This window comes from Pinus tabuliformis, chromosome X (genome assembly GCF_031772625.1).
Source record: "Pinus tabuliformis cultivar Carrire ecotype Pingquan chromosome X, CPIR1, whole genome shotgun sequence".
Classification (NCBI taxonomy): domain Eukaryota; kingdom Viridiplantae; phylum Streptophyta; class Pinopsida; order Pinales; family Pinaceae; genus Pinus; species Pinus tabuliformis.
In genome coordinates, this window is record NC_142308.1 from 850,863,384 (window position 1) to 850,882,662 (window position 19,279).

A 19,279-nucleotide genomic window follows, 5' to 3' on the forward strand; every position below is an offset into this window, starting at 1 on the left:
TCTCTAGATATGAATCATCATGTAATGCAATTGGTCGACCACGAGGCAATGAAGGCAATCTACTAATATATCCATGAAATTCCACATGTGCAATGGCCAATGTCCTCTGCTTGCTATCCCCAATGGTATTCCTAGCCTCAAAGCCAAGCTACGATGACTACTCTAGCTCTATCGGATATACCATGCTCCAAGATGGTTTTGGAAAAAGTCTTGGAGGTGGTGCTACATGCACAGGGTCCCTACGAGCTCCGAAACATTCATAACTACATCCCAAGTTGGGTCCATAAAACTTAGATCCAATGCTGGTGTTATCTGAACTCATATGTAGCACACAAGTGTTGGTGTTATCTGACCTCATATGTACCAAAAAATCCACATATATATGATTTTCAACGTAAATGGGGACTTGGTCATGGTGGGGGAACTGACCCCAAGCTCTAATGAATCAATCATAAACAAAAGGGTTTGCGTCAACATACTTAAGATATTTTAGCAGAATTGAACCAACATGTCTAGCACAAAAATCTAGAGGGATGTCAAATAACTCCCCACGAACATCAATGTTCTTGATGGTTTCTTTCATGGCCTTTCAAGTATGTGGGCCTCTAACCTCCAACATCCTAATCCTATGTATGGAATATAGGAGGTGGTTTTGTGGGCCTGCCCTCTGGTATGCCTTGATCAACCTATTGATGTTACCCAACATCAGAGACAAACTACGCCTAGTAGGCGAACTAGTAGATATTTTATCCAACTCTCGTGTGATCCATGTTTGTTGGGCCCTAATATCATCAACTGTGATAGTGGCTATAGCCTCATTCAACTCAAGGATTGACACTACACTTTGATCCTCTTCTTCACCCTACTGAGCGTCTGCAAATCATAAACATAATTTAATACATATATAACAAACTAAAAGCATAATAAAATATACATTAAATTTGAACACATCAATTGAAGATGATTTAAAAATTAAAGACAATTTTAAGTCACAAACACATAAAGTTTAAAGAGGACTTAAAATGCAAGATGTATACCTGTAACAGGTGAAGAAGGTCCACTATTCGTAGCAAGATCATCAACAGAGATAGAAACATTGCCTCTAACACTCTTACTGGTGTCAGAGGGTGGATCTATGAGTCAAAAAGACACTCTAGTATGGCTATGTGATCTAGCCTGACCATATATAATAGATCCTCAACACTCCGACAAGATGTGGTTTGGGGTGTATGAGAGATGTCTCTGCAAACTACATATAACACATATAAACTAATTAAATAAAAAATGTTGACATAGAAAGAATGTTGACAAGAAAACCATTTGTAAACTCAAGTAGAATAATCTAGGTAGAAGTACTAAACTAAATAAAGTGTCTTTTTTGATAAATTATCAACCAGAGCATTAAGTTCCATGTAAACACAATCGAGAAATGTGATCAAATCTAACTGACAATTTTTCCCATTAATAAATAATGCATCTTATTCACAGAGCAAAAAGATGAAGAAATATGTAAAAATTTGAAATAAACCTATTTGCAAAACTAATAAAACTTCATGCCAACCAAATGCTTCATAAAACAAGTTCTTATAATTTTTTATTTTGACACCTGACATGTACTAGGTGCAAGCACATGAAGACAATGTTTATCGTACGACATACTACATAATGAAAATATATGGTACAAATTTTAAAAGAGTCAAAATGCTTATATATTCAATTTAAATGCACTTTTCATTGTGGATTTAATTTATGTATGAATGATGCATTGTTGAAACTTGAACTTACATATGTGTGTGTGTGTGAGTGTGTGTTTGTGTTATAGTTATGCTATGTTGTGTTATACAGTTAAATAAAAATATAGGAAGCGTAAGTTACAAAATCATTACTCAACGAATAAATTTAATAAGGGTGGGAACTAAGAGATATATAGTTGTCATATAATTATACTAAATAATTATACAAATATGAGTAACATAAATTTTAAGGAAAATTGCAGTTTATAGATCAACTCGAGTCTTAAAAAGTTGTTGAGAATCACCTATCTTATGTTATTATGAAGAGCACATTAAGTTAAATAGTTATAAAACTATGTTAAATGTTATATGTGTGTGTGTGAGAGAGAGAGAGAGAGAGAGAGATATTGTAGCTATAACTATGTTATATATAGTTATATAGTTATGTTACATGCTATGTTATTTTATATAATTTTATGTAGTTATGATATACCTTACAACGTTTTATATATATATATATGTATGTTAAATGTTCTATACTATATGTCATGTATATTTATATTTAGTTATAATTATATAGTTATATATATACACATATAATCATGTTAAATGTTACATGTTTGATATATATATATCTATATATATATATATATATATATATATATATATATATATATATATATATATATATATATATATATATTCCCAAGGAAAAAATCGTAATTTTATTAGTGAAAACAAAATTACATGTTGTAGATGCTTGACCAATGTTCCATCACCAAGTCAAAGATTGGTGATCATAAGTTCCTATCATAATCAACTAAAAAATGCTGAGGAAAGTTAAATTTCCTCCATTTCTTCTTTTCAACCTTTCGCCATTCTCCCTGAGATGACGTGGATGAGACAAGTGCTAGATGATTTTCTTCTATTCTTGAGATTTCCTTGTCTGAATCCAAATGATCAGATGCATAGTAACGTTTGTTTCCTCTTATGTCCTTTTCTTGAGATAGTGTCCTATTTTATACCGTAGTGACCCATAAATCCGTTGGTTCATGAGTAGTTTCCTTCTTTCCTTCTTTTTATTGTGTGATTTTTCTTCCATATGTGGCATGGGATTTGTGGAAGCTTCTTCCTCTTCCTCTTCCTCTTCTAGCTCATTTGGCGGAAATTTCCATCCTTTGGGTTTCTTTTCTAGTTTCTTCTTCCTTTGTGACTCTTTTTTGCTTCAGGGCATATATTTTGTAGGTGTCATGTTTGTCGTCATATGCGACCTCTGAAAGTTGTATTCTCGAAGTCTAAGGATTGAGTCCAACTTTGTTGGTTGTGTGTCAGCTAAATGCGATCCGACAGGCCTTTACTAAGATCCACCTCCACACATATTCATGCGAAAGTATAGGTTGATTCTTCCATTCTTTGAATATCTATTTTTATGTATCATCCTAATATGTTCCCTATGCCTTCCAACACTTTATTATGCCATAAATGAAGTGGGAGGTTATGTATCCTAACCCATATCAGCATTCTTGATACAATCATGATATTAGCATCAAAATCTAGGAACCATGGAGTAATGAATAGACCTGTTGATCCCCAGAACCATGGACCTTCATGTAGTATAATATCTCATTCCTCTGATGATGTAGAATTTACAATAAAGAATCCTTTGGAACCAAGGAAAATTTTAAGGATGGAAGTTTATCTTAAAGTTTAGAAACATTAGCGGATCTTACAAGTCCCTAATATGCAAATTGTAAAAATTTTGGAAATATTTTTGTAAAAAAAATTAGATTTATAATGATTTTATATTATTCTATATAAATTTTTGGCGATTTTTAAGGTAAAATAAATTTATATTATAACAAGTGGGTGCATCATTTGTAAAAAATGGAAATTGGCGAATCATTTTTTTGGAAAAAACATGGAAAATTAGCCCACCTACGAATATTAGCCCCTAAAATTTTCCTTGTTTGGAACAGAGGTGTATTTCGCAATTTTTTGTCCAATTGATAAAAATCTAGTTAAAGAGATCCATTGGTTTTGGCCATAAACTAATGAATCTTCATATGATGGCTTGGGCTTCATAGCTTGTGTGATGTTCATCTGTTTCTGGTATATCTATTATGAGTTCTCGTACATAATTTTCCTGCTCCACTATGTAGGGGTTGGGAGTATTATGTGTGATTTCTAGATTTGTTGTAGCTGTTGATTTCCCTTAGAGAATGTTTTTGTAGGAGACTCCATCATTTATGAATTCTTAGCTTGGTACTGTACCTTTAGGTAGATTGGATCGAGTGGTGCTTCCTATTTATTTTGATTTACTTGCTCCCACTGTACCTCCTCTCAATCTTAGGTTGAGGATGATGATGGTTGCAGGTTGAATTTTATATTCATGTAGGCTACAATTGTCTTGCAGGGATCTACCTTATAGATCAAATTTTGCAGGTTTGAGGGGTAACCCAGCTTGTGCATGATGTTTAGTTTCATTTGTAGGATCTTATCAGAATCTCGAACCCATAGAGATGAGGAATTACCAATTGGGGATTTAATAAAAAATTGGAAAGTGTTCTTTACCTCCTGAGCCAAATTGTCGAAAGAAACGATGTTTGAATCAGTGTCATTTGACGCTTTAGTTGACAGTTTTTGAGTTTGCGGCTATGTGGGCATCTTCTGCATCTACCGTATCCATATTTCCTTGTAATTTGAGGACGGATATGATGGATCGAGTTTCAATAGTCTCTGAGTAATACCAGATCTGCCTTGATTGTGGTTTTTTGCGCTCCAGAGGTGGGAATATGCCAGATTCGGCATAGAGGGAAGTAGGATCCTTAGATCTACTTGTGTCTAGCCCTGTATAGAGAGATCTAGGATAATATTATTGATCTTTGAAATGATATCCCTCCACCCATGAGATCTGGGAAGAATTATTTGAAGCTTCAATATACAGAGGGTCTGTAGAGTTTGGATGGGAGATCCTATCAATCTTGTTCACAAATGCCATGATCCATTCATACCCAAAGTAGAAGGGATAAACAAGCATCATTGGAGGAGATGTGGGCCGAATCCAGAGTAGGATAGACGACAGTGAAATTCATTATGTTGCACAAGTAACAGAGGATTCAGATCAATTATAGAGAATCGAGAGAAAATGAACGCCACGCTTCCCTAGTCCTTCCGGCACAAAGGTATGGTAATGGATACGTGATCTAGTGTACTGGCCAAAAGATGCAGACCTGAAAACAATCAAACCCTTATTGGTAGGGAGTAGCAAAGCCCTTGTGTTCTTGATGCCTTGTAAACCGTCTTGGATCTGTTTTTGGTCACCTTGTGTTAGAGCATTGCAAATTATTCCCTTCTTCGCTGACTCTCCAACGCCATAGTCTTATATCCTCGAATCTTTATTGCGATAGACCTTCCTTGCTGCAGACGATCGCCGTCCTCTCCCAAATCCTTTTTTTGGGGCTACAACTTTGTAACATTAGTTGTTGTATCATCATCATCATCATCATTATATATATATATATATATATATATATATATATATATATATATATATATATATCTATATATATATATATATCTATATATATATATATATAAACTTTAATTAAATAAATAAACTCAGCCTGGAAATTCATTATATTGCGTAAGTAACGGGGATAGTGATCACCGGGGAGGGATGAGAGGAGGGGAGCGACGAATAACCAGAGGACGGCGGAAGGAACGACGGACGGTTGAAAATAACCTGAGAATGAAGAGGGTCCTCTGTATAGTCTACCTCCTCTTCTGTTTCCATTACATCACCGACAGAAATGGATGCCATATTGAAAATGACAGGTGGCCTGAAAAGCCACCTGAGCCTACACATTTAATTAAAGTTTACGCAATATGGAGCCATCCTGAGCCTACACATTCTCACGGCAGAGAATACTATCATTGGAGGGGATCTAAATTTTTCCCTGGGGTACAGTGAATCATGGGGTTCATCTGCGCAGATCGACCCAATCACTGGTTTCATGACTGATCTTCTGGAGCGCCATGACTTGATTGATGTCCCCATGATCAAATCCCTTCCTACCTGGAGGAACAGATGCATTGGGGAAGCTGCACTGGCACGCAGATTGGACAAATTAATTATGAAGGGCACTATGTTTCAACAACTTCACTTATACAAGCAATGGGTGGGAACTGGAGGAATCTTGGATCATTATCCTATCTATCTGGAGCTATCGGGGCCAAACAAAAAGCCAAAAGCTCCCTTAAAATTTAATCACGGATGGTTACAGGAACCCTCCTACATCAAGCTGGTCAAGGACTTCTGGACACAAAATCCTACTGATAGAGTAGACTCACTGGCAAAAGGGTTCTGCATGAACCTTTCACAGCTAAAACATCTGTCAATAGAATGGGCCAGAGAAAAGAACAAACAGGATAATACTGCGCTCATGCACATTGAATCTGAAATCTCCTCCCTTACTGATGAAAGAGGTTTGGGCTTCATCACTGCTGCAGACAAAGTACACCTGGTAGAGCTCGAAGTACAGAAACAAAAAATCTTAAGGGAGAGGGAAGAATCCATCCGTCTTCGGAGTAGAGCTACATGGCTAAAAGCTGGTGATGAAAACACCCGATTTTTTCATAACTTTGCAAAGGGTAGGAAGGTTAATAACACTATATGGAGTCTCCCTACACCTGAAGGAGATGTTGCTGATACTTTCCCAAAGCTCTCACAGTTGGGGTCCTCCCATTTCAGAAATCTATACAAGCAACCCCAGGCCTCTTCCATTGCTGAGATCATTAATATAGCGGGTTATTTTCCCAGATTCGTAAATGAGGAAGAGGCGGAAAATCTCTTTGATCCTGTCTCTCCTGAAGAGCTAGAGAGCACCATCAAATGGTTCAAGAAGGACCGGAGCCCGGGGCCGGATGGATGGTCCATTGAATTCTACATTGCTTTCTACGAGCTTATTAGCTATGATTTATTGAGGGTGATTGAGGAATGTCGGGAGACCGGATCCATGTACAATGCCATCAACTCCACCTTCATCGCCTTGATTCCCAAATCCGATTCTCCTTCCTCCTTTGATGACTACCGTCCCATCTCCCTCTGTAACGTGCTATACAAGATCATATCTAAAATCATTGCTAATCGCATCCACCCTATTCTATCACGTCATATTGCTCCTCATCAATTTGCTTTCCTGGAACATCGACAGATCCATGAAGCTGTTGGTGCAGCTCAGGAAGCTCTTCATTCTATATGGACCAAGCACCAGAAGGCCATCATCCTCAAGATTGACTTAGCCAAAGCTTTTGACCGAGTCAGTTGGCTCTATCTCAAAATGATCCTTATACATCTCGGGTTCCCCCAAAATTTCATTTCTTGGATTATGGCCTGTATTACCACCCCGACTTTCAGTGTTTTGATAAATGGCTCTGCATCCCATTTTTTTCACTCTGAACGCGGACTGAGACAGGGATGTCCACTATCACCCCTCCTCTTCTTGATCGTCATGGATGCCTTGAGTCGGCTTATCGATTCTGCTAAAAGAAATGGGGAATTTAGTGGTCTCAGGATTACTGATGAATGCTTCCTTACCCACCTTCTCTTTGTGGATGATGTTATGATCTTCCTGGATGGCAACATTCGTGACTCTCGGTCATTCTCTAACATTATCAATCTTTTCTCATCCGCTACTGGTATGCTTGCAAATCACTCCAAATCATCTATCATTTTATCCAGAACCTCCATCCATGAATCTCACCTGGCTCAACAGTTTTTTCCATATACCATCCTCCCATTAGATCATGGTCTAAAATATTTGGGATTTAGAATTAAGCCCGTCAGCTCTAAGATCACCGACTGGATCTGGCTAGTGGCTAAATTGGAGAAGAGACTTAACATCTGGAGCCATCGATACCTCTCCAGAGCTGGCAGGCTCGTCCTGGTAAAAGCTGTACTAGAGGCTACTTCGGTGTTCTGGATGGCTTTAGCCTGGATTCCGAGAAGCATCTTGGCGAGGCTACATCAAATTTGCAACAGGTACCTATGGAATGGGAATCAGGAAAAACACATATTTGCTTGGGTTGGATGGAAGAAGATCGCCACTCCCAAAAAATGGGGAGGATGGGGGCTAAAAGATCTCCCTTCTTTTGCCCAAGCTCTCGCTGCAAAAAAGGGTGGACTCTTCTCACTGGTAACAATCTATGGACCAACATCTCATACAACAAATACATTTGGCCGCAAAATATCCTGGATTGGGTTCGTCTCCCCACCTGGCCAAAAACAGGCATATCCTCTGTTTGGAAAGCTCTCCTAAACTCTCTGCCTCTCATCAGGGACAATCTGGTTTGGAGGGTCAATGATGGAACCTTAGCTCGTATTGGCATGGACCCCTGGTCTGGTTGTGGAGGTAGACATATATTACCTGATGCCCTCATACAGCATCTCCACTCACAGGAGATAAGAGTTCTGGCAGACATTGCTGATCCACAAAACTCCTCCATTTTTGAACAGCGCTGGAAAACAGCTAATCAAATCAATCTTCCACCTGTTTGGCATCAGGAATGGCTGGAATATATCAATGCCTTAGAAGAATCACATATAAGGATCAAACAGGGACAGGATGAACTCATTTGGTACCACACAGGAAATGGTATATACACCCCAAAGTCGGGGTACCTTACACTGATTTCGCATAAAGTCCCGGACACGATCTCCTTTTGGTGGCATACTGTATGGAAACTCACTGCACCCCCCAGGCAGAAATTATTTTTTTGGTGCATACTAAAAGGAGTTGTCCCCACGGGGGAATATCTTATGCGCCGCGCTGTATACGGTCCGACCTGGTGCACTTTCTGCAAACAATCATCTGAATCCTGCACACATTTGTTCTTAAACTGTCCCTCTATATCTGCAATTTGGCAAGCCATATCAAATGCTATCCAGCATACAGGCAAATGGGAGGGTGACGATATTATTCGTTCATGGGAATCTTGGTTTTACAACCATAAAAATTCAAAACTTCAAAGCTTGCCTATTATTACATGCTGGTACATATGGTTAGCCCGGAATCGTTTGATCTTTGATGACAAACCAGCTATCTGGCCGCACATTATTTCTCTCATTATTGCTGCCTATAACGCGCTGCCTGACCCGCCACAACCCAGGAACAGAAGCCCGCGTGACCCTCCACAAATTGACCATAGCACTCCATGGGCTTTCTTTGATGGCTCAGCACAACAGCAGGGTTGTGGGGGTGGTTTTATATTATTCATCAATGACCAACATTTCTACAAAGCCAAACTGGGGCTGGGACCTGGCACAAACAATTTTGCTGAGATTATCTCTCTTCGTCATCTCTTGCATTTTGCATTGGGGCACAACTGTATGCATATCCATATATTTGGTGACTCTAAGATTATCATTGATTGGTTCAACAATAATACAGAATGCCACACACACACTCTCAGAACCATTTTGGATGATATTCATATACTGAAGGCTCAATTTATTGACATCACTTGTCAACATATCTACAGGGAACACAACAGCAGTGCCGACCAACTTTCCAAGGAGGCTACGACACTTCCCAGAGGCGTGTGGCTGATCCAGGAGCAGCGAGGCACAGATTTTTACCAGTACTATCATCGACCATATATTGATACACACTACTATAGGGCGGACAGCCCATGAGATATAGATCTCTTTTTGATACTTTTTTGAACTCCTGTACATAGCTGAAATAGACAATATATGATGCCCTGTGTGGCAATATGTTTCATATTTTTAACAGATAGATTAAGGAACATCTTGCGTGATGGTTCATTTTGCCTTTTGTGATCAGACTTAACAGCTTCACAGATTTCCACATGCAGTGGAAGAATATACAGCATATGCCAATGCATCTACAACATGTAATTTTTCAACTTTTAATGAAAGATTACGATTTTTCCAGTGGAAAAAAAAAAAAAAATAATCGTTTTGGAATTTTAATTTAGTTAATATTTTAATTTAGGTACAATTAATTTAAAAACAATAATTACTATATTTATTATTAAAAATGATTTAAAACATAAATTTAAAATAAAAAATGATATTAAAAATTATTTAAAATTTAAGTTTAAAATTTAAAATAAAATAAAATTTCTTATTTGATTTAATAGAGGTTCACCATGAGCAACCATATTCATTATGTCAATTTAAAGCTCCTAATTTATTTATTTATTGGTTATAGTTTAATTGTTTTCTATTTTAGAATTTTTTTGGGCATATTTTTTGTCAAAGTTGTTCGAAATTTAAAATGCATTTTTAATAACAAAAAATCAATTGAGTTTGAAAATTTATTTCACTAAATTCCTAAAAAAACTTTAAAAGATAAAATAATTAAAAAATATTTTTTTACCATAGAAAATATTTATGACAAACATGTTACCATTGCAGATGATTTATACAATGAAATTAAAAAATAAATTAAAACCTAAATTGTAGTTAATTTTGGTGTTTTTCAAGGGTTTCTTGGTGTTTTTTAGTGGTTTCCATGGTGGTTTTAGTGATTGATTTTTGTAGTTTTTTGTATGGTCAGTTGTTTTTTCAAATTAATTTATGTTATTTTGCAAAAAATAAATAAATAAAAGAGGCAAAAATGATAGGAAGCCTACCTTAGCTTGAGCCTTTGGGTAATTGGCGGGGTTGATGGGTAGTTGGATTGAGTTCCTCCATCTCAGTCGAGCTTAGAAATATTTCGTCGAATTCCTTTTCCTCTCGCGATTTGAGAAAAATGACTTTTGAAGGTCCCCGCTCAGGTTTTTAATAAGAAATAACACTTGATCGAAAAATATAGCTCAATCGAGCCATAACTCTTGATTGAGACTTTAGCTTAGGTTAGAAAATGACTCGATCGAGAATTTGTTTAAACGCTCAATCGAGCTATTTTTAAACGCCTCAATAACTCAATGAAACATCTTTTTTCACCAAAACGCACCCTCGCTTTGCCAAAAAGTAACTAAGCTCCATGTCATCATCACCAATAAATACTAGGACAAATTTTAAATAAAAACCCCAAATTCCATACAAAACCACCCTATTCAAACCTTATATATATATTCAAAAGAAAAGGAAACAACATTATTTATAAAACCACAACCACGTGATCCAAAAACTTAAGCCAAAAGGCTTTCAAAACTACCGGGTTCCAGACTTGTGATAGATATAATATACGCTAAGAGGAATAGGGGAGAATACCTTATTAAAAGCCAGCAATGCGGTTGTTCTTTAATACATAATATATATTTTCCACACGGACTAGATAAATCTTAGCACCAACGCTCTAACATAGAGCTTACATGACTGCGGGAAGTGACCAAAATCTTGGATCTCAACACTTTTGTTTAATGCACAAACTGTTGCCCTTCAAAACTTCAAAGAGACGAACACTGCGATGGGATTCTCCTGGTTTGTTGTCTAACCCTCGATACCCATTTTAAATCATATTTTAGCCCTCAAGCTACAATGGCAAAGGACTATGAGACCACCCGTGTGACCACAAGTCTTAATCTTGGACCTTGGTGACTTTCAACCCAAGACAAACTCTAGAATGGGAATATGTTCGTCACTTGTTGCCTCCGAAAGTAGTTTTGTCTCGGTGCTTTGACCTTCTCCCTTCTTGGACCCACGGGGACAGGAATTTCTTCAACTCTTAACGATCTTTATTTCTGTCATTTGTTGACCCCAGGCTCTGCAACCTCCACGATTCTTTAGTGCAATCTCTTGCTAAATCCTCCGGGGTGATTTCTTCTATGGAATCTGGCTTGGAACATAATCTGTTGACGTAAATTTTCTTTGTGTCGTAGTACCCAATAATTAATGGACTTTCCTGAACATAATAAATATATCTTTGACCCTTCTATAAATATTCACGTTCTTGTCCATGAACAGATGGTGACCAAACTACGTCAGGTCCCTATCAATCCAAGGTTAAAGAAGACTCCCACTATATTGCTCAGATCTAACTCGTTTGCGTGACTAATATGAACAAATTGACAAAGATGTGAGCGGAATTTACATAGGTTTTAAACAAATTTAAATACATATAGGAAAAACACCTTTGAGAGAATGCGAAGGGATTTTAAGTTTTTAAAACTTGCAGAGGGATTTCCTAGCCAACGTAGTTATTAAAGTAAGACAGAAAGGATCTCAACTGGACATCTCCCAGAAAGTGGTTGGGATTCCAAGGTAAAACATGATGTAACAAAATTCCATGCTCATACAACTCACACAACAAGTACTTCCTTTCATTTGTACTTGCATATAGGCATCTAGGAAGGTGCTTAAAGAAGTAATCTCATATAATTTACTAGTCATTATTTTCTTCATTTGAAACATGAGATATTTTTCCTATAGGTACATGTTGTATACAGGGAAGGGATCCATGTAGCTGAATGCAGACTCCACCAAAAACCCAAGTTGAATCTTTTCAATATCTAGCTTATCCACCTGACTTGGAGATTGAAGGTTTTCTCTACTTCTTCTTTCATCTCCTTCCTCTAGTGATCCTATTTCGCTTTATTGGCCTAAGTGTTATGTCCACTTCTCCCTTAGGATTTTGACAACCTTATGGTAAAAATCCATTCTCATGAGTTTACATCATCTCCTTCCATTTGTCTTCCTTAGATTTTTCACACACATCTTGAAGGTTTATTTGAACATCCTCATCTTCCATTAAATAGGATTCTATTTGAGTGACCTGCTCTGACAATTCTATTCTTTCATCTTGGACAACCTCCTCTTGGGTAGTGATTTTGTATATGTTTTTCTCTTTCTAAATTTTTACCGCTGCCTCAAGAATAGGCTCTTATTTTTCCCTTGTGTCAAGGAGCTCCACTACCTAAGCAAGGAAAACTAATCCTTCATAGGTTTGATTTCCCTCCAGTTTGGCCTTTAAGAGTTAAAATTTGTTTTGTAAATCCCTACTTTCCTCTCCAATATTTTATTTCTCCTAACAATAAATGAATGCATAATAGTGAAGGAAAAAGTACTTATAAATTTCTTCTTCTTTGTATCCTCATAGAATTTCCTCGAGCTTTGAGAAACAACAATGGTTTGGGGAGATGTAATTTCTTCTTGCATTTTTTCTCCCACATAACAGGATCTAATGCATCCTTCTTTATCCAATTGTATCTCCTTTGTAAATCCTTTAATATTATCCAATTTTTTTCTTAAAATGAGATGTTAGCATATTTATAAACATAGGAGTTAGTTAAGTTCAATTTGGTCTAATGTGTCTATCAAGTAAAATCATGTTTCTTAGTGTGTTTCTTTAGTAGCATTAGTTGTATTGTAATTCAACAGCGATGATATGTTTTAGACATAAAGTGATATGATGACTCATATTTTCCTTGATACTGGTAGCTATTAATCTATGGCTTATCACCTGATTTGTCTATGGTCTCTATTTAAAGAGAATGGAGAGTCATGACTGATCATTGATTATGAGAACCTTCTTTTGCATTAATAAAATTGTCTCAAGTAGTCATGTTCGCTGAGGTAGTGGATTGTTTCCCTCTCAAATGGTTTTAACCACATAAAAATATTGACATTGTGATATTTAATCTAGATGTGAGAGTGATTAATGAAGGTGTTCATTCTATATAGAATACCCCATTTACCCAAGCATGATATCAAAGATGGTTTGAAGAACTACTCTTGTTGGTGATCAAGATCCTTAAACCTGCATTACTGCATTTACGAGATTTATTATTTATGTATTGTTTTGGCCTAAACAAATTATTCCATTGCATCAATAATGTTATTTTTAGCTAAGAATACTTTTCGTTTCATCTGAAAAGTTATCTCTTTGCCCAAGATACAACATTTTTCATCAAATTTGGAGGTATGTAGTCCAAATATGCCCTTTTTTAAAAACAATTTACAAAGTTCATATTTCATTTTTTTATTTATATTCCTAGTTTGCTACTCTTTCTAGCTTTTGTATGCTCTTTTTTCACTCTGTGTGATCTCTAAAAATCAAACACAAAGTGGAAAGTGTTTTCTTGACTACATATGCTCTTTGTCATGTGCTTTGTACAATATCAACAAATAAAAGATAGTGAGAAAACTTACATTTTATTTGTAAGCTAACCAAGATTTGAGTTTGTTGTTGTTAAATTTTGGATTTTTTCAAACAAATGTTTGTTTCTGGATGGGGACATTTTTTTGGTAAGAGTGTTGTTCAAGGCAGAGCTCCAAGAACAACCTCCTTCACTACTATTGTCATTTCTTTTGCACTAGCTCATTTGATTAAAAGTTACTTTATTTAGTAAGATGCCTTGACTTCAAAACTCCCTTTTTAAGTTACTTTTTGAAAAAAATCATGCAAAATTAAGTTATTTCGTAACTTTATTGTAAACTTTATTTTACTTGTCATATAAAAGTGAATCACTATATAAATTAATTTTTGCATGCTACTTTTATTTACAAAGTAACTTTATTATAAAATTTGATTCTTACTTATTTTATAAAAGTGGGTCACTTCATAAAGTAATTTATTTGTAAAATTGAGCTTATATGCAAAGCTAGGGAGGGGAATAAATTTTTTTTAATCAATGTCCATCACCACAATTGCTAACTTCTACCTACCACATGGCTTTTTGTTACTGTTAATGCCTTTTTCAAAAAATGGTTATAATTTTTACATTTGAAATCCATTTTCAGTGTTGTTTTTTTTTTCAAACAACTTATTTTTCTGAAAACTTTCAATTAAAATAGTTAATTTCATCTCTAAAACCATATTATCTACATATTTTAATATGGCCACTCCAAGTGAAGTCTTTTAACCAATACCAACTACTTATAACTGAAATCCCACATGGAGAATGTAATAAGAAGTAAAGGATTGTACCAGATTACCTTGGGACAAGAAAAGGCCCCCACTGATGTTGATAAGAGATTCAAATGGGATAGTAGGAATGATGAATCATATGTATTAATCATAATGTCCATTTCTCCTTATTTTCGATTTCATATTAAATGAATCAATGCTCCATTTGAAACCTGGGAAATGTTGAAAAAGGTATTTAGTGAACCTAATAGTATTAGATCTCATTCTAGATAAGCTTTAGGGATTGCCTATTAAAAACATTCTCTTGACTCTTTTTGTGATTCTCTAATTAGAGAACAAGGAAAGCTCTTGCATATCATAGTGGTTAGCACTGCATATACATATAACAAGGCTCTACTGTACCAACAAAAAGATAAAAACAAGCATCTAAAGAAGCAACAACCTTGTAACAATAATAAAAATAAGGGTTCCAAATCCTCTCAACCAACCTCTACTATGAATGGTGACAAAGGAACAAAATCAAAGAGTAAGAATATTATAGATTTGAGGATTCTGTGATTTGTATTTTTTGTGGTGATATCTTTGGGAGTCATCACATTCATTTTTTTTGCAATCGACATTTCGAACCAACCTTTGTGGTTCATCATCATGATCAGATGAGTCACTATTGTGGGAAAGGAAATTATCTAAAGTCCAATTTTTTGTAAGAATATTGACATACATTGCCACTATTGTGGGAAAGACAATTATCTAAAGTCCAAATTTTAAAAAAATGGAAGTCTTGGAAGCAACAATGAAGAATCACAACATCAAACTTGATTCTTCTTCTAACACTTCATCTCATGGACATGCATATTTTTCTTCTAGTCTCTCCTTTAATGGAACCTTTACTTCTTCTTTTCATGAATGTCTTATTGATTCTAGAATATGTCTAAGGATAAAGCCTTTTTCTTTTCTCTTAATGATTGTAACAGCAAACAAATATTTGTTGGTTATAATAGACCTCTTATATTTGTAGGGTTTAGAACATTTCAAATAGATAATGGTCATTTCAATGATGTATTATGTGTTCCAAGTCTTTCCTGCAACCTTTTATTAGTATATCAAATCATTCATTCAAGTGAAGATAAAACAATAGAGTTTTCAGTTCAACAAGTTGTAATTAAGGACTTAAAAGATCTTAAGCATGTCCTTTCCACTCAAATAGTTTATGATATTACCCAATTGTATAAGTTTGACAACTTTGGGTTATCATATTTTCCCTCAATTTTTATTGCTCATATTTATAACTTGAGAAAACTTTGGCATGACTGGTTTCTTCATTAAACTATCACTCCTTATGGCAATTATGTAATAAAAATATGGTTTCATGTATTCCTCGCTAGGGCTTCACTAGGGGAGAAATATCATACACGTGCATTCATATTGGGAGTAAAGGGTTTTTATATTGGTAGGTAAAAAAAATGGAACTCAAAGTTAATGAAAAAATATAAAGGGGTATAAAAAATGTTAATGAAAAAATGGATACCTACAACAACTAGTGAAAGTAGGAATTTTTTAAATTGGGAAGGTGTATTGGGTTCGTATTGGTAGGGGTTGAATAAAGAGATTTTTAGAGGTATTTTTCAATATGTATTCAAATCAAGGGTATTGTTTAGTATGCCACAAACCCATGTGATATGTCATAGGTTCATTGAGTGAATCCCCCATGGTCTTCCTCTCATTTCTTATAGAGATGGTGTTTGTGCCGATTGTATTCTTAACAAACATCATCAGGATAGTTTTGAAAAATGTGTCTCTTGGCAAGCCTCAACCCTTTTCCATCTTGTTCATAGTTATTGTTGTGGTCCACTTGCTTCTCCTTCCTTCTTTGGGTTCAATTGTGTTGGAAATTTGACTATACTTGGGGGGGTGAATTAGTATAGCGCATTCATTGACATCAAATTTCTATTAATAATTTTCTTTCTAATAGTTATCTAAACTATTAAATGACCAACATTACATCATATTAATAGAAGATTTAACATGCAAATAACATTTAACATAAAACCACAAAATAAGAATCAACACATAAACACAACACATGTGGACACCAGATATAAGGTGAAACCCATAAAGTGAAAAACCATGAATTGTTTGTTGTTGTGATGTAAAAGAAAGCTCCTAATTCCTCTATTAAATTAGCTTTTGGAGGCTCCAACCTCTCTGCTATTTTTCAAGCTACAACTTTTTGGGAAGCTCCTACTCCCTATTTTACATTAATTATCTATAGACTTCCACCTACAGGAGGCTCCTAGCTCAATTTTTTATACAAGCTACAACTTTCTTATAAGCTCCTCCTTCCACTTCAATAGGTTCCAATCGGCTCTTTTTCAGGCTACTACCTAAAAGGAGACTAAAATCCCCTTATACAAAAAATATTCAATGTGTTGGTATATTTGGTCTATAATTCTGCATACCTTCATCTCTTGATCTTTGCCTTCCCTTCCTCAAATCAGCATCACATCTTCTTTTCTTCCTCTTTCTCTTTTTTCCAGGTAATTTGTGAACTAGGTCTCACAACATCCCTTCAACTCACACTCTAGCCAACCATCTCTTCCTTCTAAAAGCAAATATTTTATAAACAAGGTTTGATGACTGTTAGTATTCCATGTAAGAATCTGAAATGAACAACTTGCCTCTTCAAATTCCACCTATTAGTTTCAAACTTTTTCATATTTAATATCAAAGAAAAAATAAAGGTCCACTAAATTATATTTAAAATGTTAACATCAACCACAATAATGATTACATAATCCAAAGAAAAAAAACCCAATCATTTACATCACAACATGTGACACTTGAGGCAAGCCCATGCCTTTGACACACATCACATACTTAAAAATATTAATATATACTTAGCAATATCGTTGATAAATACCTCTAATAATGTATACCTTTAAATATTAATCTCCAAGGCCATGTCTTTATTCTGCATCTAAACAGGGAATGAATTGTGTGAATAGGCATTTGATTGTGTCATCAACCTTTTCCATCAATGACAACTTCGCTAACAATATCCCCCTTTGGCGTTGATGGCAACATGATTTGGTCCCCTCCCCCCCTTTTTTTCAAAAAATTATTCCTCCTTATTGCTCCTAAACTCTGCTTACCTCCCCCTTTGACATTATTAGAAATTAAGGGGTCATTGAAGTATCAAAATAGAAAATACTCCCATCTTCATTTACACTCTTCAAATATACAAGAATTTATCTTTGTGTAATGTGGTTATTACCCATCTTACATTCTCTTCCTTTGGAGAGGTTGATATTTGACACTTAGTTTCTCAAACTGACCCTCAATAACCCAACAAATCTTAATAAAATTCAACAATCAACATCATCCCAAGGATTCCTTGCAACTGTGTCAGGTATAGTGAAAGAGATAACATTGTTAATAATCTATGAGATAATGATAATGGTTCAAACAAAAAGTGTTTTTCCACATTTACAACGTTTGTAAAAAAACAATTGATTGTCCACATATACAATCATCAACATCATCAAAACACTAGTATTTAGTGATCATTGCAAAATCATTCTATGAAAATTATCTCATGATTCTAGTTACAAACAAACCCATATTGAATTTGTTAATAAAAATGCATTTCAATTGTTGGTCCTCCATTGGATGTTTGGACTCTAAATAATAATATGGATACTAAAGCAATGTGACAATTTGAAGAGAATTTTTGTGCTTACATATGTTAGAGAAATTTATTTCATTGTTAGTAATGTGTTGTTTGGTTATATGAATTTCCTTTCACATTGTGAGTTTTTCAATACATCCTCGAATATTTCTTTCACTAGTTGAAATTTTGGCCGAGTTATGTAGTAATGATAAATTGTTAAATGATGTATAAATACAAAGAAACAACTCACAATTTATTAATGTATGATCTATCTAAAATTATGGTTCGCATTGACGTGGGATGTAGTGTTTATTGCTTATGATATTGTCTTTGCATTTGTACCACCCTCATAGTTTTGTGTGAGCGAGAAATTATCCCAACATCTACTCAAAAGTTTTCAAGTGGAAATTTTTTCTCTAATAGTTTTTTCCATCCCATTCATTATATATTTCTATTTCATATTCAATTATAATGTGACACATATGAACCCATTCCAATCAATGCATATTTATTGTCAATAACGGACTTCACGTTCTCTAGAAGAATGTCCAAAAAAAATTGACATTATAAAAGCACATCTACCATCATATATACAAACGTGTACCATTCTACAAAATAATTAGAGGGGACTACATGTTCAAACGAAGGAAACACATATTTTTACCCTTTATATTTACAAATTCCTAATTCGTAGCTAGAGCCAAAATAACTCATTTATAAATTAGATTCACATAAGAAATATGATAGGCCTTATATGAACCCTTCTTCACCAATACAGAAAGGTCGGGGCAATGTAATAATCTCCCTACAAATCCTCAAATGACCTTGTCACCTTCTATCTGTAAGAAAATATAATTTATTCATCCTTGTCAAGAAAGTTTCCAACAAAGAGGTTCTCAATTATGCCCTTTTGCACTCCAACATAAATTTTCATGCTGTTTGCTTCCTAGTTGAGTCTGTAGATGTAGTCCTTCCTTTAACCCCTTTTTTGTAGACCATGAAGACTCAGATTAGCGCTTATGTTGTTTTGATTATTATGT